This window comes from Pelecanus crispus, chromosome 10, assembly GCF_030463565.1.
Source record: "Pelecanus crispus isolate bPelCri1 chromosome 10, bPelCri1.pri, whole genome shotgun sequence".
Classification (NCBI taxonomy): Eukaryota; Metazoa; Chordata; class Aves; order Pelecaniformes; family Pelecanidae; genus Pelecanus; species Pelecanus crispus.
The window spans coordinates 40,094,604-40,118,852 of NC_134652.1; the positions used below are offsets into that span (position 1 = coordinate 40,094,604).

General features: G+C 44.5%; 1 protein-coding gene across 2 annotated transcripts in view; it reads left to right on the forward strand.

Moving 5' to 3' along the window:
• The window catches only part of PRKG1 (protein kinase cGMP-dependent 1), a 539,578-nt gene that overhangs the window by 188,813 nt on the left and 326,516 nt on the right, over positions 1-24,249 (forward strand). The window lies entirely within an intron of this gene.

Genomic DNA, 24,249 nt, shown 5'->3' on the forward strand with positions numbered 1-24,249 from the left:
TCTGCCGTCTCAGTTTGCTCCCATAGCGTGTTTCCCAGTGTTGCATTACCAATGATAGCCTTTTTCTTGGATGTGTGGCTGGCTGCAGCTCTCTCCTCTTGCTAACCTTGCTCCGTTCAGTGAATCAGATGGGTTTGCTTTCAGCAGATGTTTCCGCCTCAGATCAGTGGAGAGTCTCTAGATCATTTCACTCTTTTCTGTAAAGTGACTGAAGACCAGCCGGAGGTGTAGCAAGGATATTCTCACCTGCCAAGATTTAAAACAGCTCCATTCATTACCGTATTCACTCATACCCCTTGTAGAGAAGCTTTATGCCTAAAGCTTGAAGAGAACGGCATTACTGCTGTACGTGCCTCTCCCGGAGGCTGACGCTGATGTGGTATAAGAAGTCCCCATTGCGGTACCCTCAAGGATCTCATCTGCTTGATAGGAGCCCGCCGTGACGCTGGCTCGGTGTGCCCTCACAGATGAAAACAGACGTGTCTGTGGCATTAGGCACCCCATCTCCTCATCTCAAGGATCTGGCTGCAGAGCACGACTTGGGGAAAGGCTGAGCATGGATATGATAATTGGAAAGGGCTGACAACCAGCTAAAAAGAGGAATGGCCCCAGTGTGTTGGTCAACTGGTTTCCCAGTTTAGAAGCTTAAAGTAACTAATGGAAGTTCTTCAGTTTGTTTTGAAGGTGGTTGGGAATGTAGTGGTGCCTCTCTTGATGGAGAATTATTTTTGTTAAATGGAAAAGGATTTGTTTTCAGAAGAAATTGTTCACCTTTTGCCTTAGGGGGGAAAAAAAAGAGTAAAATTTTGAAGTGCCTATTTTATTGGTAACATTTTGCTGTCAAAAATCTACTAAGTTTTTGTCGTGGTTTAGCCCCAGCCAGCAACTAAGCACCACGCAGCCGCTCGCTCACTCCCCCTACCCCGATGGGATGGGGGAGAGAATTGGAGGAGTAAGAGTGAGAAACACTCCTGGGCTGAGATAAGAACAGTTTAATAATTGAAATAAAGTAAAATAGTAATGCTAATAGTAACAGTATAATAATGATAATAATAATAATGATACACGAAGCAAGTGATGCACAATGCAATTGCTCACCACCCGCCGACCGATACCCAGACAGTTCCCGAGCAGCGATCGCTGTTCCCCGGCCAACCCCCCCCCAGTTTATATACTGAGCATGACGTCATATGGTATGGAATAGCCCTTTGGTCAGTTTGGATCAACTATTCTGGCTGTGCCCCCTCCCAGTTTCTTGTGCGCCTGGCAGAGCATGGGAAGCTGAAAAAGTCCTTGACTAGCATAAGCAGTACTCAGCAACAACTACAAACATCAGTGTGTTATCAACATTCTTCTCCTACTAAATCCAAAACACAGCACTATGCCTGCTGTTAGGAAGAAAATTAACTCTATCCCAGCCGAAACCAGGACAGTATCCACCCCTTATTCTATACCATCTACGTCATGCACAGGCCCTCCCCTTTCCAATGTGTTCCAATTAATCACCACCCCTTTCCCTATCTTGATATACACACAGATATCATTCCCTTCGTCTATGGCCCATCCCTCTAAAATGTCCATTGAGTTCATTTAGCCCATGACTTTGGGTTCCATCTGTCATCACAGTCTTTCAGAGCAGGACAGGTGGTGTGCAGTGTTGGACTGTTGCATGCTGAAGTCAGTTCTCATTCCAACATGGTTTCATCAAAGTTCATTTTCCTTAGGCTGGGCAATTCTTACTGCAATACCATTGATGCGGCATATAGCAATCATAATATATAGTATTATATACTTAATATTAACCTACTATATTATTATATTAACATGCAGTTAAGAGATAACATATAGTTAAGAGATAACATACAGTATTATAAAGCAATTAATATTATACAATTCAGTTCATTGGCTATTTTCACCCAAAATCAAATTCCCTTGAGGTACACATTGGGCTTCCCCATCCTTTCGCATCACCCACCAAGTGCACCCAGGTCCTTGAGCAAAAGCAATCCCACGAATGGGTTTGCCTTTGCCAGAGGGGGAAGTAACCCAGACTGTCTTCCCCAGCATATTTTTCATGTGCACTACAGGAACTTTATCTCCTTCTACAGTACGTAAAAGTTTTGATTGGGCAGGGCCAGCTCGATTGGCAGATCCCCTGGTGTTGACTAACCAGGTGGCTTTTGCTAAATGCGTATCCCAATGTTTAAACGTCCCACCACCCATTGCTCTCAGGGTAGTCTTTAACAATCCATTGTATCGCTCAATTTTCCCGGAGGCTGGTGCATGGTAAGGGATGTGATATACCCACTCAATGCCGTGCTCTTTGGCCCAGGTGTCTATGAGGTTGTTTCGGAAATGAGTCCCGTTGTCTGACTCAATTCTTTCTGGGGTGCCATGTCGCCACAGGACTTGCTTTTCAAGGCCCAGGATGGTGTTCCGGGCGGTGGCATGGGGCACGGGATATGTTTCCAGCCATCCAGTGGTTGCTTCCACCATGGTGAGCACATAGCGCTTGCCCTGGCGGGTCTGTGGGAGCGTGATGTAATCAATCTGCCAGGCCTCCCCATATTTATATTTTAGCCATCGTTCACTATACCCAAGGGGCTTGAACTGCTTGGCTTGCTTGATTGCAGCGCATGTTTCACACTCATGAATAACCTGTGCAATACTGTCCATAGTTAAGTCCACCCCTCGATCACGAGCCCATTTATACGTTGCATCCCTTCCTTGATGGCCTGAGGCATCATGGGCCCACCGAGCTATAAATAATTCACCCTTATGTTGCCAGTCCAAATCCACCTGAGCCACTTCAATCTTAGCAGCCTGATCTACTTGCTGGTTGTTTTGATGTTCTTCAGTGGCCCGACTCTTAGGTACATGAGCATCTACGTGACGAACTTTTACAACCAGGTTCTCTATCCGGGCAGCAATATCTTGCCACAATGCGGCAGCCCAGATTGGTTTGCCTCTGCGCTGCCAGTTGCTCTGCTTCCATTGCTGCAGCCACCCCCACAGGGCATTTGCCACCATCCATGAGTCAGTATAGAGATAAAGGACTGGCCACTTTTCTCTTTCAGCAACATCTAAAGCCAGCTGGATGGCTTTCACCTCTGCAAACTGACTCGACTCCCCTTCTCCTTCAGCAGTTTCTGCGACTTGTCGTATAGGACTCCATACAGCAGCTTTCCACCTCCGATGCTTTCCCACGAGACGACAGGACCCATCAGTGAACAGGGCATATTGCTTTTCATTTTCTGGCAATTTATTATACAGTGGGGCCTCTTCAGCACGTGTCACCTCCTCCTCTGGTGATATTCTAATGTTTTTTCCTTCTGGCCAGTCCATGATCACTTCCAGGATTCCTGGGCGACTGGGGTTTCCTATTCGAGCCCGTTGTGTGATCAATGCAACCCACTTACTCCATGTAGCATCAGTTGCATGATGTGTAGAGGGGACCCTCCCTTTGAACATCCAGCCCAACACCGGCAGTCGGGGTGCCAGCAGGAGCTGTGCTTCAGTACCAACCACTTCTGAAGCAGCTCGAACCCCTTCATATGCTGCCAGTATCTCTTTCTCAGTTGGAGTGTAGCGGGCTTCGGATCCTCTGTATCCCCGACTCCAAAACCCTAGGGGTCGACCTCGAGTCTCCCCTGGTGCTTTCTGCCAGAGGCTCCAGGTAGGGCCATTCTCCCCGGCTGCGGTGTAGAGCACATTTTTAATATCCTGCCCTGCCCGGACTGGCCCAAGGGCTACTGCATGAACTATCTCACGTTTAATTTGTTCAAAGGCTTGTTGTTGCTCAGGGCCCCATTTGAATTCGTTCTTCTTCCGGGTCACTTGATAGAGAGGGCTTACGATCTGGCTGTAATTTGGAATATGCATTCTCCAAAACCCCACAACGCCTAAGAAAGCTTGTGTTTCCTTTTTGCTAGTTGGTGGGGACATAGCTGTTATTTTGTTGATCACATCCATTGGGATCTGACGACGTCCATCTTGCCATTTTATTCCTAAAAACTGGATCTCCTGTGCAGGCCCCTTGACCTTACTCTGTTTTATGGCAAAACCAGCCTTCAGAAGGATTTGGACTATTTTCTTTCCCTTCTCAAAAACTTCTTCTGCTGTATTGCCCCACACAATGATGTCATCAATGTACTGCAGATGTTCTGGAGCTTCACCCTGTTCCAGTGCTGTCTGGATCAGTCCATGGCAAATGGTGGGGCTGTGCTTCCACCCCTGGGGCAGTCGGTTCCAGGTGTACTGAACACCCCTCCAGGTAAAAGCAAACTGGGGTCTGCACTCTGCTGCCAAAGGGATGGAGAAAAATGCATTAGCAATATCAATTGTGGCATACCACTTAGCTGCCTTTGACTCCAGTTCATATTGAAGTTCTAGCATGTCTGGCACGGCAGCACTCAGCGGTGGTGTAACTTCGTTCAGGCCACGATAGTCCACTGTTAGTCTCCACTCCCCATTAGACTTTCGCACTGGCCATATGGGACTGTTAAAGGGTGAGCGAGTCTTGCTGATCACTCCCTGGCTCTCCAGTCGACGAATCAGTTTATGGATGGGAATCAGGGAGTCTCGGTTGGTGCGATATTGCCGCCTGTGCACAGTTGTGGTAGCGATCGGCACCTGTTGTTCCTCAACCTTCAGCAACCCTACAATCGAAGGGTCCTCTGAGAGACCGGGCAAGGTGGACAACTGTTTAATTTCCTCTGTCTCCAAAGCAGCTATACCAAAAGCCCACCGGTACCCTTTTGGGTCCTTGAAATACCCTCTCCTGAGGTAGTCTATGCCAAGGATGCACGGAGCGTCTGGGCCAGTCACAATGGGGTGCTTTTGCCACTCATTCCCAGTTAGGCTCACTTCAGCTTCCAGTACAGTGAGCTGTTGGGATCCCCCTGTCACTCCAGAAATACAAATGGGTTCTGCCCCTCTATAGTTTGATGGCATTAGCGTGCACTGTGCACCAGTGTCCACTAGAGCCTTATACTCCTGTGGGTCTGACGTTCCAGGCCATCGAATCCACACAGTCCAGTAAACCCGGTTGTCCCTTTCCTCCACCTGGCTGGAGGCAGGGCCCCTCTAACACTGGTCACAGTATTCGTTGTTCACTTCCTGTAAATGTGAATCAAAAGTTCCCTGATCAAGGTCGGAAGTAAAATTAGCCCTCTTACTCTGTCTCGGGAACTGCTCACTGGAAACTGGAGCTGCAATTTTCCTGGGAGAACCGCCTTTTCTAATAGTTTTTCCTTGCAATTCACGCACCCGTGCCTCTAAGGTTGAGGTGGGTTTTCCATCCCACTTTCTCATGTCCTCTCCATAATCACGCAGGTAAAACCACAGGGTGCCCCGTGGTGTGTATCCTCTATATCCTCTCTCTTGAGCATAGGGACGTTGACTCCTAATGGCTGAGACACTGGTCCGTGCAGGTGGGGAGTAGGACAGATCCTCTCTGAGTTGTTGGAACTCTTGGCATATTTTTTCAGACAGTTTTTCCACAGCCGAGACACAGGCCCGTAGGGAGGAAGAGAGCTTTTCTTCGTAGTCCCGGAGTTGTCTAGCCACTTCATCCACCGTTGGTGCCTCGTCGTCTTTCCAGGCTAGTATTGCCAACGAGTTGGAATACGATGCTGGTGCGCTCCGTACCACCTTCCGCCACATGGATTGTGTGCACCTGACTTCATCTGGGTCTTTGGTTAACCGCTCATCATTCAGGTCACTGTAAATCACCTCCAGCACGCCTAATTCCCTCAGGTACTGGATACCTTTCTCTACGGTGGTCCATTTGCTTGGGCGGTATAAAACATCCTCCTTGAAGGGATACCTTTCCTTCACGCTTGACAGAAGTCGCCTCCAGAGGCTGAGCGGTTTTGCCCCTTTTCCAATTGCTTTGTCAATGCCCCCTTCCCTGGAAAGGGATCCCAGCTGCTTGGCTTCCCTACCCTCTAAATCCAGGCTACTGGCCCCGTTATCCCAGCATCGGAGCAGCCAGGTGATGATGTGCTCGCCTGGATGACGACCAAAATCTTTTCGCATATCTCGCAGCTCACTCAGGGATAGGGATCGGGTGGTCACCATCTCATTTATGGGTTCTTCCTCCTCTGGTTCTCGTGATGGCCCTGGTTCATCTTCATCCCTTACTAAACGAACTGATTTCCTCGTGTATTTTTTCTTCTGTATAGGGGCAACTGATACCGGCGCAGGTTGGTTCTCTGGTTTAGCCACAGTGTCTGTCACTGGGGTTTGAGTAGCCGCAGTGCTCATGGCTGTGGCTGGAGTAGCCACAGTGCCTGGGGCAGGGGTTTGAGTAGCTGCAAGGCCTGTAGTGGGGGTTGGAGTAGCCGCAGGGCCTGTAGTGGGGGTTTGAGTAGCCACAGTGCTTGTTGTTTTGTCATCAGATCCAGAGACCTTCTCTTTCTTTTGAGGGTACTGATTAGCGTTGACCACGGCTCGATAGGCATGGGCCAGTCCCCAGCATGTTGCAATGATTTGTGTCTCTCTGGAGCTACCAGGGTGACAACATACTTCTTCCAAATACTTTACTAATTCTTCAGGATTCTGCACTTGTTCAGGGGTGAAGTTCCAAAACACTGGAGGTCCCCACTGCCCTAGGTACTTGCGCATACGATCCCACACACCCTGCCACTCATAACTATCCAGCCTTGGGGTAGATCTCTGGATGGTATTTTTAAACTGCTTACTGACCTTTATCAAAATGGAAACAACATTCCCAAGAATTATCAATAGAAGTATCTTAACTGCCCAGGGGTGTTCAAGATACAGGAAAGTTGTTGTAATGAAGGAGGAAACATCATAGAAGAAAGCAGCAAAGGTGCCATTCTGTATTTCCTCCACAACAAGCCTCTCAGAGTAAGAAGTATAATTGCTAACTCTCTCTATGAGGTAGTACCCGAAGTACAGTAGTGACTTCTGTATGAAACCCAAATACCAAAGAATGCTCAAGGTCAGGGTTTTGATAAGGAGCCTCCCAAGCAAAAGATCATGAATCACTGCAGAGCATAGCACACTACACAAACTGACAGCAAGCTTTAACGCGTGCTGCAAAAAAAAGAACATGGTGCAGATCAGAAGAACTAATATCGTGACCGGCAACTGTTAACAGACTCCTTAATACACTCTGATTAATCTGTTGTTATCTCAAGCCCCACGTTGGGCGCCAAAAAGGACTGTCGTGGTTTAGCCCCAGCCAGCAACTAAGCACCACGCAGCCGCTCGCTCACTCCCCCTACCCCGATGGGATGGGGGAGAGAATTGGAGGAGTAAGAGTGAGAAACACTCCTGGGCTGAGATAAGAACAGTTTAATAATTGAAATAAAGTAAAATAGTAATGCTAATAGTAACAGTATAATAATGATAATAATAATAATGATACACGAAGCAAGTGATGCACAATGCAATTGCTCACCACCCGCCGACCGATACCCAGACAGTTCCCGAGCAGCGATCGCTGTTCCCCGGCCAACCCCCCCCCAGTTTATATACTGAGCATGACGTCATATGGTATGGAATAGCCCTTTGGTCAGTTTGGATCAACTATTCTGGCTGTGCCCCCTCCCAGTTTCTTGTGCGCCTGGCAGAGCATGGGAAGCTGAAAAAGTCCTTGACTAGCATAAGCAGTACTCAGCAACAACTACAAACATCAGTGTGTTATCAACATTCTTCTCCTACTAAATCCAAAACACAGCACTATGCCTGCTGTTAGGAAGAAAATTAACTCTATCCCAGCCGAAACCAGGACAGTTTTATCGACTGACTATTCAAAAACTCTTGTGTCTGGAGAAGAAGTGAAGACACTAAAATGCTACTGGTTCTGTGTGACTCAGAAACTGGGGCTCATTGCGGATGTCAGCTGAAAACATTGATTTACTTGAGACCTTTTCCTGCTTCATCTGAGTCACTCAACTGAGAACTTTGGCTCAGGCTGTGGTCTGAACTTTCCCTCCAGCTGCCAGGCCCGGGAAGGGGGCCATAGTTCCATCTCATCCCAGGTGTTTGTTTACCACTAAAACATGGAAAATAGGGGCAAGAGGAGTTGCGCTTTGTGAACATGAGATCTGTAGTTTTACGTGTAGGCTTACTGTTACTTGGCACCCAGAGCGCTGTGCAATAAGGTGCCACATTTCCAAAGACAGTAACAATGGAAATACCAAGAATACTTTTTTTTTCCCTTTCAGATGTGCATCTTTAATTGCTAACAGTAATAATATAATTGTACAGCCCTCTTAGATGCTCTTCTTTTTATAGATAGAGGAATAAGATGGGATTGTAGGATACTTCAGGTCAGAAGGCACCTCAGGAGGTCTCAAGTGTGGCTTCCTGGTCAAGCAAGCTCTGGGGTCAGACCAGGCTGCTTGGAGCTTTATCCAGTCTGGTCCTAAAAACCTCCATGGATGGAGCCTGCACAAACATCACATGCTCAGGCCAGAGTCCTTCATGTTACTTGCCACCAGTGGCCATCAAGCAGGTAGAGAGCTGCGAGGCAAAGGCAAATGGCCCAGGCTGGCTCCGGTCTATCTCCTTGGCCAAGCAGTATGGGCTGGAAGGACCAAATAAGTCTGTATCTCCAGATGTCCCCCAGGTGCATTATCCATACAGTTCTCTTTGTGTTATTTAACATCCGTAGTAAGAAGTTGGGAGAGGTAGTGAAGCAGCATATGACACATCGCTAATTGGGGCAGTGTACTTTAAAAGCAGTATAGCATCGTAGCACTTGAATGAATCCGGCTAAAATTGAGCTAATAAAACCCCCTGCTATTGTGGTAGTGCTTGAAAGGGGTAAAGGCGCTTCTGGTGATTGCAGGATCTCCACCTTGAAACTTGCTTCAGGTCTTGAGAATTTTTGGACTGGTTCATGCTTAGTCTACTACTAGCTGTAGGTGAAGGGTACATACCTCCTCTGTCTGGCATGGACCTCTGTCCTCTGAGCTGCGTCTTCATATGGGCCTCAGGGTTTTACACACTTCTGATCCTTCAGCTACCTCTTTGTTCAGTCAGAAAACTCGTAATTTGGGGACAATCTTTGTTCTCCTGAGTCTGAGATCAGAATTGACCAGGGCATGTATGTTGGCTGACTAATGTTAAGGTACTTTTGATCCCAAGTGAGCCTTTTTACTTGCTCGACGGGGCACGCTTTAGCCCCACAAAGTGTCTTTCAAGGGTGTGGCTGGTATACGAGGCTGGAAGAGCTACTCATGCAGGATTTCCCTTGAACAATTTTTTCTTTGCAAAGTGTGATTTCCGTTCAGAGCTATAGGTGTTTGGCAGTCAACTGAATTATATGTTGTAAACAGTATGCAGAGTGTGGTATCATACATGGTTGTATACATGGGTATACGCATGGATAACAGAGTGTAAAATATTAGCGGTGTGTACATTTTTTTCAATTTTAGTCTTATTTTTGTGGATTTCCAACTTCTGTATGAAATGCCTGTCTCAATCTTTTTTTTTTTTTTAATGTATCTGTTCTTTTATCGTTGCCTTTCAAGCACATGATTATCATGGGTAAAAAGGGAGAAAAGGGAATGATGTTGCTGTTCAAAGGGATCTCAACCTCTGGGTTTGTTCTGTTGTGTTTAATAAGAGATCGCAGTGATTGCATGTCCCACTATCACTTACCACATCACAGAACCAGTCTGGTTTTCATTTTAATTAAAAGAATAAATTAAAGTTGGTCACTTCCAATGTTTTATACGTTTATAGCTTCAACCTTTTTTTTTTTTGGCTAACATTTTGAAAGACTTCCAAAATATTTTTGAAAAGCCAGGAAATGAAAGCCAGAGCTCTAAAGAGCAAGGGAGGAGGATTGTAACTAGAAAATAAATTTGGATAGGATAATCTAACAGCTGTTTAGGACAGTTGAACAAAATATGTCTTTTCTCAGTGTATTCAACTGAAAACATTTCAGTTTTTTAAGACAGCTGAAGTTAACTAAGTGTCTTAGAAGGCCTGAGGAGAAAAAATAAATCAGGGTTTCTGGGCATTTGAAATGCATCAGTAACAGAAGTGTTGTTATGGAGACCTGAAGATGAGCATAAAGTTTCTTGTCTGCTGCTTTGTTTTTTGGAGATCTAAGTCTGAAGTTTGGAGTTTGGAGACCGTCATAAACCAGAGATGCTCGTACCGCCGGGAGCAAAGCCAGCCTGGGGTCAGCACTCTCCATCCATCTCCTTCACCCAACTCCCAGCCCAGCTGCCATGTTACGGACCTGCCTTCTTGATTCCTCCCCTCTTCATAAATCATAAAACTGGTTTCTTCCTATTCTGAAAGGTGGACAGTTTATCGAAGAGTTTCAAAATACAGCTGGAGCCTGTTCACACTTCCCACCCTAACTCGGGGTTGCCCAAGGGGCTGCTGTGGCCCATTTACTAAAGACTGTGTGCACAGCTTGAAGAAACAAGGTCTCGTATAGAAATATTCAAGTGTGGATTTATCTGAAGGGATGTCTGATGAATACCCCAATGTGAAAGCTTCCGTACCCAAGGGCGAGCTGGCTCGTGATGCGTCCTTGCACTGTACACGTTTGCTGCAAATCAGAGTAATAAATTACTCTCGGGCTGCATTTGTTTTAGAAGTGCAATCTAGTTCCTGCAGACCACTCATCGCAGCAAAGTCCTGTTTGTTACATCCATCAGCATACGGGTGCACCAGTGGGTTGTGTTCAAAGGAGGCTTTGAGTACCAAAAAGGGGCAATTTGCACTTGGTGGCATCGCAGTCACAATTCCAGGTTAAGAGTCGCTCAGCCAAAATGGGAATTTAAGACAAATATTGCAGCTTGGCAGGGTGGACTGCATCCTTCCACAAAATCACCTGCTCAGGGGAAAAGCTGTCTGTATTTGAGGTTGTTGTGGTTGTTTGCTTTTGAGATTGGAAGGTAGTTTTTATCGAGGTAAGACTGAGTCAAATTAGACAAGCAAACCCAGCGTTCCCTGAAAAGTATTTGGGTTTTTCAATGTTTTCTCTAGGATAAATATGAAACTCATCTGTTCTCTTTGATCGCTTTTTTCCCCCCCTATATATAGGTTTCAGAAGCAATGGGGTAACTGTGTGTGAGGATGAACCACCAACACAACCTGTGTGTGCCTCCCACCAGCTGCAGGAAAAAGCGTTCTCTTGAATTTCACCTTAACTGTTTGAGTTCCTCAAAAATCAGAAACTCAAACTGAGCAATCCCCCAACACATCAATGACAATTGAATTTTTTCTTGGCATGCTCTGTTGCCCACTAGAAAATTGAGAAACTGTTGAATTAGCAGCTACAAACTCTTTTATGTTGAAGTTGTTTCTGTATGGGTGCCATACGGCAGTTAACTGTTGGTACAGTGCGGGGACAGTGAAGAATTCTTTAGTGTTTAAGGGAGGACTGTGTTTTTTATATATATTTATGTATGTATACCCTAAATATGCCTCTCTGCACCCGTCTCCTCTTCCTGCCTCCCTTCGCGCTGTTCAGTGGTGCCTCGGCGCATTGCCTTCTGGCTCCGGGGCTGCTCTTACCCCTGAAATCCAGCTAGCTGGGGCTGGGGAGGTGCTGCTCCGTGGCTGGATCAATGGGTCTTGTTGCATCCCACGCCAGACCCTGTCTATCAGCCTAAGCGGTTGTGGGCTTTGAGAGCAGGGATAAAGAGATTTGTGCAAACCCAGACGTATATTGCTTTCCCAAATGATCCCAAACTGCATCAGGCGGGTTTTTTGTCATCCTTCATCTGATCCTTTGGGTAATAAGGTTTCGGTAGTCATGCGATGAACGTGGTCTATTCTTGCTGGCGTTACGTGAGTAATAGCGTACTCTGCCACGCTGAATCCTACTCGGGAGCCTGCGTATCTCTCCAGCTGCCCCCCAGTCCATCACTTTATGTTCATCTTCAGTGATTCAGGCAGACTTGTTAATTTTTTGGGAGGCTCTCCAGTTGAGGGGGAGAAACTAGAGTAAGTGCAGGGTAGACAGGAAATTGGTGCTGATGTTCAACAGTGCTGGCACAGACAAAAAGTGGCTGTAATGCCAAGGGAAGAGGTTTACGGCCTTGCAAGGCGCCTGGGTGACTCCATACTTTGTTAGTACTCTCTGCGCCGATTCTAACAAATCCATCCCAGACAAACACTTCCTATCTGTGCTAACTGGCTTCTTGTTTCTTGCATGGGTATTTTTCTTAATGTTTTTTTTTTAAACACCCGAATAATCTTGAGGAATGTTGTATATAAGGCAAAATTTGATTTGACTTTAATTGCATTTTTTCATATTCTCTATCTGCTCGACAGCTAACTATCTCCTTGAGTCCTTGTTATCCTTGTTCGCCAACTCACACCCTGTTTTCAGAGGTTTCTCTAGCAGCTTTTTTCACCATCGTACAGATTTTAACCTGGTCTCACAGCCTTGTTGCAAACAAACTCATTTGACAGTGCTTGCCAATGCGAGTTACAAAATCCTACGTGCACACCTTTAGGCTGAAACAAACCTTACATCAGAAGTAATTTATAGTCACAGAATAATTGAGGTTGGAAGGGACTTCTGGAGGTCACCTATCCACCCCCCTCAACATATATATTACAGTTGTAAAGGTCTTGGAGTTTAAGCTCGGGAAGAGGGGAGGTATGTATATGTATATGTATGTATATATTTTTAAATGTGTTGTATGGTGTTTGAGGATGTGCATCTCCACTTGGGACTGGGTCCTCTAGTTTCCACAATTAACAAAATCCTTAAAATCATAAAAATCATGCTAACAGCAAAAAAACCCCAAGTTTTAGATCCTCCCAGACAGAAGCCACCTGGCTGGAAGTGGAAGATACCCATTTAATTTGCTTCGGCTGCGGAGTTTACTTGTGAAGGTCACAAGAGAAAATAGTTGAGAATTAACATCTCTGCACAGGCAGAGTATTTCTTCTGGGATAATTCATTAGCAAGCCAGACAGTAACTATTTGCTTCTCCTTTCAAGGGTAATGTTAGCAGTGTGCTGTGCAAGAGGCAAACCACGTGGAGACGTTACAGGAGGTTTAACTATAACCCGTAGAGGCACTTGAACTAAATCTGAAATGTTAAAAGAGCATCAGTCCATCCCTTTTACTTCCCTGAAGGTGAAATCTTGCTTTGAATTGCTTTGGGTAGATCGCTCGTTCTGTTAGGCAGTCTCTAGCGTGACTTTTCTGTCCAACAACCTTGTTTGCTGCTTTATTTGTGCATGGCCACAGGCTACGTTGCCGTATAGTGGTGTCCAAGACGGGCTGACTTTTGGGACAGCTTTGATTGCTTCCCAAGTTCTCTTCCACCAGCCAACTCATTACATCTTTACCTAGGTTATTTTCTCTCTGCCCTGCCACACTGCTGTGTCTCTCATTGCTCTGCCTACTTATTCCCCACTCTGCTGGGTACACCTTGTGCTCTTTGTGCTTTGCTTCGCTTTCCTGCCTTCCTCTCATCCAGGTTTTAGTTCCTACCTTTAAAGCCCAGAGGAAATTTCTTTATCCTTTTTTTTTAGATGTTCTCAATCCTCCAATCTCCTCTCTGCCCCTAGGCTGCTGTTACAGATTTTGGCGATCACCTTCTTTATTTCCATTCGCTATTTTTCAAAACATTTCTGCAGACAGGGTAGAAACTCGGATGCAGATCTCCTCTTATCTCCAGTAATCCTTTCTCTAGAGTAAGTCTTGATTTAAATCCAAGAACTGTTACTGTTATTCACTGCTTCGGGCCTCTCAGATTGTACACGTTGATTCACGGTTTCAAGCCCAGTTTCAAAACCATTTCTAAAAAGCAAATGTTAAAAGATAGTCATAGCATGTCATTTTTGAAAAGGCACAAGAGAATTCCCCCCATGTTGCTAGCAGGCCCCAACCAGTGAGGTGGGGCGGCATGGGTTGGTTTTTGGATATCTTTTGTGGACATCTCAGCATGGGTTCCTGCTGATGTCAGAAAAGCTGGTGTCTGTCCTGTCCGCTTAACTACCCCAGATAAATCTTGGCATTGGAAATCCGTCCCAACAAGGCTGTCTGGTCAGGGAGCCCAGAGGTTCCCTCTTCTCCACTGCCCCAGAGCAGCTGGCGATGTGCAGTCTTCAGGGAGACTGTTCCAGCGGTCCATCGGATTCAAACTGTATCTCCAAGAGTGTTTTATAGGAGATGAAATAAGTTTGTTCAACTGAAAAATGGTTTACTGAAGCACATGAAGGGACTTGTTGCAGTTTCACTGGTTAACGCCAGCAGGTTTGAGAGTCATAACCCTTCATGTCTTGCTTCTTGCTTCGTTTACCTTCCTCTTGTTAGATTTTATCTAACAAGCAAAAAAAGGTAAAAACTTGCCTTAGGGCTCTTTGTATGTGTGTTACAGATGAGACGCTGCAGTGTTACTAATCTCAGGACTGACCAGGTACTGAACATCATCAAGCCTTGCTTTCCGTTCCCCGTCATTTGAAAAACTTGGAAAGGCTGAGCTTTAAACTGCTGCTGCAGATGCCAGCTTACAATGAAATTGTTCTGGAAAATGTCGTCAGAAGTTGTTTAGTCTTTTCCAGGGAGGCGTCTAAGGAAAAATTGTATTTTTCTTCATATTCAAAACACTCTTGCAACAATATGCAGTGCTGCCATGTTTTGGAACGCTATTTAAAATTTGGCAAAATGTGCCTTCCCCCTCTGCCGGCCCCGACGCTCCCCCATCTTATTACAGTTCTTCTGTCAAAGCTTACCCAAATTTGGGAAAGGGATAAACGTATCGGGGCTTACAGTTCCCACATGCGCATGGGCTGAGACGCAGTGTGGGCTCAGGGCGAGCTCTGGCTCGGTGAGGGTAGGGGATGCTGGGGAAAGGGTACTGGGGTGGGACATGGACCAAAGGGACTAAAACTGGTCTTTGCGGCTTGCTGGGAAAGCGATGGAGACCGGGGCAGGGAAGGAAGCAGCCTGCTGTCGGTTGGAGCTGCTGGGTTAGCGCAGCTGGCAAGGTTTGGTTATAAAAAGCTTACTGTTGCTGATGACTAGCTGTAGTGAGGCATCGCCTTGCGGTATTAATGACATCCCGTTAAAGCAGATTACAGGTGCGCATCTCCGGACTTAGAAACAGCAGACTGGAAATCCCTCCTGTTACACAGCTCCAGAGTGAGCAAGGAGTGCAAGAGCATCGCTTCAGCTTTAATCCCTACTTTTCTTATTTCTCCTCTTTCCCCCACCTGCAGATGTGTTACTTTCTTCACATGGCTTGTGTCTGCGAGTAATCCGTGGAGCTGTGAATCATGAAGCAGGCTGTTGCCAGTAAAACCCTGGAGAAAATGAGTTTTCCAGAGAAGGAGACACTGGACAGCAGGGAAAGCCAAAGCAAGGCACTGCTTAAAGTTGCCGGCCGCTTTCAGGGACAACTCGTTTCCATTTTGTATCTGCCACAGGTGAATGCCAGTAAGGCTGAGGCCAGCTGGTGGTGAAAAGTTTGGATTTAATAGAACTCCCCATCTTCTGAGCTGAAACTATGATTTTCCAACATGATGAATATTTGAAAGCTGTATGTAAAGTCAGTGTGGTTGAGCTTTCAGAATACAAAGTGGCTATGATAAGTATTGTTAAAATAAATGAAATTAAACTCAAAATTGAGTCTTTTCTAGTGGATGCTCCGAAGTGGCACCCTTAATGCACTTGTCGCTGTGTGCTGGGATAACTCTGGCTTCATGTCAGGCATGATTTTTGAAATATATTCAGTATTGTTCGGGAAACTCTACAGACCCATAGTGATATTTCCTAAAGAAAACTTAATTACAAATAATTATTATTCTGCCTTCAGAGCAGGGCTTGAATAGCATCCAGTAAATAAAGCTGCAGTCCAAGTGTGAAACAGCATGGACAAAATAAAATATTGAACAGTCATTCATGAATTCTGCACTGAGTCAAGTGGGAATCCCCCTCCCACCCCGCCTGTCATTTTGGAGTTGCGTGATGAAATCTGTATCCTAATGAACATGTGAGCTCATGCTCAACCCCACTTTGTTATTTTCCTCATTTCTGCAATATAAAGTGGTTTTATTTTCAGACCTTGCATGGAAGTGTAATGAACAATCAGAGTACTCCTGGGAAAACCTGCCTGTTTTTTTTTAGGTCTGGGATCTAAAAAGGGACCAATAATGTGAATAAAGACAAAAACCAATTACCCTTATCCATTTCTCAAAGGCATTGATAGGATATACAACTGAAAATAAGGAATTAGGCCTTCCAGATGTCTCCTGTTTATACCCAGGAGGACAAATAGAGAAATATAAGCTAGAAAAGTCTGCTACATTCCTGACGTTAAAAGCTTTACTGGAAGACAGAAGAAAGTGTATGTTATTGAAGCCTCACGCTGTATAGAAATGCACTTTGGATTCTTAGATATCCTCTTGGATATTCGTGTATCTTTAAAATTAAGAAACTAAGGGTCTGGTTTGGGCTTGTGAGTCATGGAAGACTTTGACTTGAAATAGCAAGTGGATTTCCACCCACACCTCTAAGCCAGGAGGAGAAAGGGAGAGCCGGTAACGCACTGCAAGAATTTTTCCCATTATATAAATTACATGCAGGCCGACAGATTCCTCAAGTCAACTTAATCTGTTTTCTTCCGTGCCCGGAAAAAGAAAATGACCATTTAATTATTGGGAGAAAAAATTATCCTACTAATTGAGAGAGTCACATTAGTGCAATTTAGTTTATAGTTTGATTTATTTGAGGAACATGCATGCAGTTGAGCCAGAGACGTTATTTAATGTTTATTTGGATGGACTCAGAGTGACAAAGCACCGAAAGTCCTCATCAAAACAAAACCAGGATGTGTGCTGTGCTGGTGGTGTTATACAGGACAAGTGCATGCGGTTTTGGTAAAATTGATCCTGCTTTGTTCGTATGTGCTTCAATGATGTGTATTACTACTTTTCTGTGCTTACGATGATCCATAATTACCTTTGCATCCTGGGGAAGTTACGTGACAACTTGTAAAGAGCAATAACTTGTCAGAGAAAATGCTTCTAAGAGCATTTTCCAGGTATAGACTATTTCCCAGGAACTATTTCCATCGCTTCCTGAAACGCAGCCGCAAGGTGTGAACCGTGCCCATGACACCCATGGGTTTATTTTCATTGCATCGCCTGAGCACGGGATAGCAATGCTGCGATCTGGGCGGGCACTGCAAATGGGCTGGGGAAGGAGGCGGGCCAGGAGCAATTCAATGTCAGCTTATTTAAGAAAAAAAAATCATGGCTTTACTTTTAATATCATTAATATTCGTCATTAGGAAATGTAATACTCTACAGCCACCACAGTTATGACATGCAGTGGCTTGGGCACAACCCTGTGAATAATGCAGACTATTATCAGTCGATATTTTGAAACAAAAATATTAACAGATATTAATCGGACTGGCTCTGATGCCAGCTAGCCACTTAGCAATTAAAGTTTTAATTGTTCCGCAATTAAATTTGCAACTACAACATAGTTAGCATGAAGAGTTTAATTTGGAAAAGCGTGGCTCTGGCTGAGAGTTCCAGAACTCGGGGAACGCGTGGTGGGGACCACGGCAGCAAGGGAAGCCATTTCCTCTTGGATTTCATAGGAAAAGCTTCATTTCCCGAAATCTTAGTGCATTTCCCTGCGATCTTGCAAACTGACTGCGGTTTTCAAGCTGTCTTGAGTTACAACCAAAAGCCATACAACCAAACTGCAAAACTGGCTGTTTCAGAGCTTTCATGGAGCTGCCCTTGGCAGCGGGGGTGCCAGGTCATGCTGGTGATTTGAGGCTGCTATTTTTGTAACATGCTCCCTTTTTAGAAAGCAGTGCTTTATTGGTAGCAGCCCAGGCTGACTTGTAGCTGCCCGAGAGGAGCATTGTGCTTACTACAAGGCTCCGGTTCATCGTTCAGAAGAGTTGCATCTGTTGGAGTTGAACAGCGTAAGCACAAGTAATAGCGCAAACAACGTTCCACAAACATATTAGGAGGCAGCAAGAATGGATGACTTTAGCTGCACCTACCACAAATAATTTTCTGTTTCCTTGGCTAATTTACAAGGTGCTAAGAAAAGTTGCGAGTTCTGGTTGACAAGTGAAAAAATGGATGGAAAGAGGGCAAAGTGTTTGGCAATGCGGAAGTTTTACACCTAGGTGAATGGCATTGACATAAAAATCTGTGCAAAGGAATGAGGATAAGGCTTTAGCTCTTACCATCCATGAGGATCACTGGGAAAGGTAAATGAGGATAAAAGGGGAAGGTTGCTGGCCTTTGAATCCAAGGAATGAGGGTAGAAAATTTCCAGCATAAACATTTCTTTTGCTAAAGGTGGGATGTGATTCAAATAGCAGAGCCTGGAAAAAGAAGCAAAGAGCCTCCCATATAATTGAGACTTCTGAGCGTCTGCCAAACCCAAAATATTTTGAATTATGCACGCTTAAACTGATTTCTGGCAGCTCTTCTGGTTGGGAGCAGGCTGGTGGCTTCTGGAGGCATCGTTCTGTTCTGTATCGTCACACTGGTCACCTTCTCATGCTCGCTGTGAGAAGGCCAAATGGATGGCACCCTTTGAGCTGGAGAATTGATTCACAGAACTTGCCTTGCTGAAAGCGTGCGTTGAAAACACCGACGTGATATGGCAAAGGCCCATTTCGCTGCTTGCAGGACCATTAATGAAATGACTCATCGGTCAGATGATAGCAGGGCATATTTTGTCCGTGTGGAAAAGGAGAAGAACAGGGACTTGAGGGGAATCCAAAGTAGAGCCACCAAAATACAGCTGCCAGCCTTTACTCTTGGTATGTCTATGCTAGTGAAGACACAGATTTTTATTTTATTTTATGCTCTGTCCATATGAAAAATAACTTGCATTGTCCTCTGTCAATATGGAATAGTGCCTTAGAGCTGACATAAAAATGCATAGTTTGGATGCAAGCTAAAGCTCCGCAAAATCAGCTCAGCTGTAAATTAAATATCAATGTTGAATTCAATAATGCTCAATATTTTGGCAGAAACACAGCAGTTTCCAATCTTTTCTTCTCGCCTCGAGTAAAGGGTCACTCGTGTTATTTAGTATTTGCTTTACGGAGATGTTGAAGGAAATTGCAAATTTATCTCCATTAATTGATCAATATTGCATTGCATTTCTTTGGCTTTCTTTATTGGGTTGATACATCAAAGCAAGCCATTTATTTTGTACATGGAAAACTGTGCTGCGCAGGCTGCCAGCTAGGAAAAGAAAATGGGTAACATTCCCTCTGTTTATAGCTGTGTTAGACCCTTTATTTCCACGGGAGGTGAATTTGGCTCACGGTCTGGGGAGTTTATTGTTAGGTGTTTAATGTTCCAGATTGCTTAATTACACAACAGGAGAACAGGAGACTTTCTCCGGTATAATAAATTGTAATTAAACAGCACATTTAGTAATAACTAAACCATACTGAAAGGGAAGCAGCCCACCCGTATTTCTTCTCTTGCCGTAGTGTCAAAGATCGAATACCTTTGCCTTTCAATTCCAGCCTTCCTCAGGCTACTGTCCTGTTCAATCTTTCTCTGATGTACTTTGAAAAAAATAGATGTGCTTTTCTCCTGCAGCAGCTGAGTTTGTCTAATGAAGTCTCTCGCAGACTGTTTTGTGGCTTGGTAGAACACAGCTGTCTGAGGAGGACCAGGGAGCTGCTCGGCTCTGGCATCAGAAGCATCACAGAGCTTTGAAAAAGGGGAGAAGGAGCAGCAGAGGTGGGCTCGGAGCCGTGAAACGCCATTGGCCTTGTCGCTGGCGGTGGTGGACCAAGGCGAAGGTTACTCAAGTGGCTTCTTGCGCTGTGACCACCTCTTGAACCAGTCGGTTCATTCCTGAAGCTCTCCCATTCAGCTCTGTCCGGTGGTTGTGAAGCTTGAGATCGAGGAGCAGCTTGTCCTTGCAGGGAGCCCTGCGAGGACAACCCCATGGCACCCTGTTAAAAACCAGGAGGGGCGGTGGGGAAAGGCAACATACTTTAACCTGGTTACTTTAACGCACTAACTTTAACTCGCATTACTTGTGGTGCAGAGGTGGGGTAGGATGGGGTGGGCTTTGTGCCCTGGGTCTAGCGTGTGGCACAAATGCTGTCGTCATGAGCTGTTGTTCGCAATAGGAACGCACCCCCGGTGCCGAGGCACTGCCTTTCGGGAGCGAGAAGGTCACTTGGGACTAACCGAGAGCTGTTTTGCAACCTGAGCGGAGAGTTGCCACTCGGTCACAAGGTGGGAATGTAAAATCCAGCCCCGTTAAGGCATCGCTTGTGTTCCTACGAGTGAAACCTTGCCTTTGGAGAACGCTGTGGGTCTAGAGGAGGAGACTCATTGACGCTTTGCAGGAACAGAGCTTGCTGTCGTGTTCAAACAGATTTAGGGAAGCTTTTCTGAAAAACATAATTTCTGTCATTGTCACATTATTGCCTTCCATCCAATTGTTTCAAGTAGAAACCGGAGAAATTTTGTAATAGCTATTTTGTCTGCGTGTAGTAACTTTATATTCAAATTTGCAAGATAAGAAATAGGCACCGGAATCAAAACACCACTTCATTAGCAGAACTGGTAGAAAATGTTTTATAAATGACTGCATATGAAATTCATGTTATTTAGCTTTCAAAAAGTCAAGTTTTAGTTTTGTTTCGACAAACAAGGCCATGTCACGTTACACTTCTGGAAGAATTGGGTATTGTAGCAAGAAATGCCGCCAGTCCTGTGCGTCTTCTCTGCAATCTGTGCGTCAAACATCTTTACTAGGAATAAAAATACTTTGAATGCAGATGTTAAATGAGCAGTTAAATAATTCTTGTTTTTTTTAATAAACAAAGCACTTGTAAATTGCTAAGTGGTTAAGAATAGTTACTGGTAACCGCCTCCAAATTTGAGCAGTTGTCATATATAGAAAGTCCATATTGAATCTGTCAAAACAAATGCTTGTTGTCTTTTTTTCCTAATATCCAAACCCTACACCATCTTGGGTCATGAGAAATTTTAACTATAATCTTTTGCTTAATGTCAGTGGCTTTTTGGGTTTACTGTGAAACAGAAATTTGAGCCCTTTGTGGTTGCCCAAGGGTTTCCTGAAGCGTACGGTTTTCTGCTCAACTCTGTAGCTGCTGCTTGAAACTCAAAGGTGACAGTGGGTGGGACAACTACATACAAATCTAAATAACTTCTGCTTTTGGAAGTTGACTCCCTCTTCTGTAAGTGAAATTAGTTTGCTTTGGTTTTGTTTTTGTAGAACGTCGCCTTACATATTCTTGCCTGTATCCACAATATCGTGCTGGGAAATCTCTGTGTTTTTTAAATTAGTATTTTAATTTCATCACCACTATGCTTCTTGTGTACTGGGGGAAATGGTTGATGCAGTAAAAGGGTCATGAAGACTGTAGTAAAAATAATCTGTGCAGTATTGTGCTTTCCATCTCAAATCTCAAAGTCCTTTACCATAGTCAGGCAGGAATCGAGGTATGGCAGTGAGAGCTCAGTTTTCTACATGTGAAAAATGGGCTGTAAATTGGTGGGAGCTGAGCTCATATTTCTGCGTATTACTCCAGTGAGCTCTTTCCAACCCCAGGGTGGTCCTTGCCAGCATTGTCACTCCCTCGCGGGGATTTTCATCTCCTCTTCCTTTCAACCCTTGGAGAGCATCTGTGGATGATGAAGCATTGACTTGTAATCATGCGTGATCATGAACTACCTAATTTTTTAATACAGTGAGAAATGCCTCCCCCCAGAAAAACGCACCGAGCTGTAAGAATCGGAACCCAGCTTCTTATTTGTAAGTGCTTGTAAGAAAATAAATGGGATATGGGAATATATGTAGCTTTCTCATGAAGATGAATGATCAGCATGGATTGCTTTGGGAAGCAACAGATGACATCTTGAGCAGTGGGACAGATCTCAAAACGCTTTTGAATAATGGGATCTATTTGTGCATTACTGCTCCGATTTGGCTGTCTTTTCTCTGGAACCGATACGACTCCATGAGCTAAAAGTGAGGTAAACTCATTCCCTTTGCAGATATTTGTTGTAGAGCTTTTTGCAGAAATACCCCCATTTCAGCTCTGCTGAAACTCAGTTGGATTAAAAAAAAGCATTCTTCAAAATCACTTAGGAGTTTCTGAAGTGTGTGAGGCACCATTAAAGGCTGATTTTGGTCATTCCTGAGATAAATATCTATTGTTGTGCTTCATATTAGAGTGATACTTATGATGGACAAATGAGTCAAACATTTATAAAAAATAATAATAAAAAATAAATTGACTTTTAAAAGAAAGTTAGCCAACACAAGGAACGGAATTGGGGTCCATTTGAAGCTAACAGTAAACCAGCAACCTCAGAATTTAATTCTCAGGTTTATTTATTAGCCCCAAAGTATTATATTGCGTATTTTAGTATTTTTGCAATGGCTTTACTGTCTGAATATAGGTGAATACATTCTTGGCAGACCTTTAACAGGTGCTAACTGTGCAGTAGCAATGGCTAGTATTAATACTCAGTGTGACGGATGCCATATCCTTATACTCCCATTGGCCTTTACACATTGCCATCCTTAAATTTCTCCTTGCTGTGATGGGAGCTGCAGAACTGTGCACACTGCGACCACTAGCCCGCTATAACTGGCCAGCGTCTACCAAAGGAAATGGCATTGTATCCTCCTTATATATGTGTGTGTGTGTGTGTGTGTGTATTTATATAAGTAATCAATTATAAATATATTTGCTGCTTTACTAGTGATCATTTTAGAGACTGACTGTTAATATTGAAATATATACTTGCTTTCTGGTAGTAATTTTATAGTAGCATTATATACACACACACACACATACTTGCTTATTAGTAGTAACTTGTAATAAAGAAATTTTAATAAACAACACCCCCCTCCCCCACCCCCCAGCCTTTCTGTGCTTCTGTATTGCAGAGTACACTGCTGCAATATTTACACATGCGCAGGTCAGTTAACCTTTAGGTCATGACATTTATCAAACAGTAACTTTCCGTTTCATAAATCACAAGATTTTTTTAAAAAAATTAGTATTTTTAATCAGCAATAAATCTTGATCTATTGCACCAGACAGTGTAAGACCACTCCAAAATACTTCGTGCCCTTTAAAGGCACCCTTTAAAGTTTGCCCTGCCTTAATATAGTACCTTCTTCCACTCACCTCTATATAATGGTACCCTCTTTCTTTATTCTGCTATATTTGAAGCTTTCTGCTGAATTTGAATTACCTTACTATGTGTCTAGTAGGTATATGGTGTCTAAACTTATTTCAGAGTCTTCAAAGTTTGCTTTTTCTTGTTGCTGTGTCGTTTTGGTAGAGCAGCACAGCTAGGCTGGAGTCATCCTTGCTTTGAGGGGTATCACGGGTATAGTGGTGTAGATCTACAGGTGGATACACAGGGCTGACAGGACTGTATTTTAGAGCATATATATTATTTAGGAGAAGTTTCTATTTGTGATGGTGGTTTTGCTTTGTGGTGACTACCTCTGGATTCCCTCTGCAGGAGGTAGGGTTGTATAATCTCTTATGAAATTAATTAGTGTTGCCTATTTTTGTAAGCATTTGAGACCGGTTGGTATCTAACATACAAATGCAGATAGGACAAGGGGTAATGGTTTTAAACTAAAAAAGGGTAGATTCAGACTAGATGTAAGGAAGAAATTTTTTATGATGGGGGTGGTGAAACACGGGCACAGGTTGCCCAGAGAGGTGGTAGATGCTTCATCCCTGGAGATGTTCCAGGTCAGGTTGGACGGGGCTCTGAGCACCCTGATCTGGTTAAAGCTGTCCCTGCTCACTGCAGGGGGGTTGAGCTGGGTGACCTTCAGAGGTCCCGTCCAACCCAAACTATTCTACGATTGTATGAGATAGCCGTAAGGTGGGTAAGAACCAGTAAGTGCTGACCTTCCCTCTTGCCACGTGTAGACCCATAAAGCAAGTCAGTCATGCCCTGGGGGCTGGTGTAACAGGATCCTTTAACTAATCCACTTCCCAGTTTGGGCTGCGAGGAGGCTTTTTAGTGACTGATAACATTTGAAATTCTCACTTTTCTGTCTTGCGCTTTATTTGTTACAGCCTAAATGGTGGTCGTAAGCACGATAACCCCATGTTCCCCCCACACATGTACTCTGCTTCTCATCGTGGCATCGTTTGTGTGAGCACGAGGTGGTGGGGCCGTCTCAAATTCCTTCCCTTCTCCTGGCTCTTGTTCCTCAGGTGTCCTTTGAAACCCCCAGGTTGGCCCTGAGCTGCTTTCTTT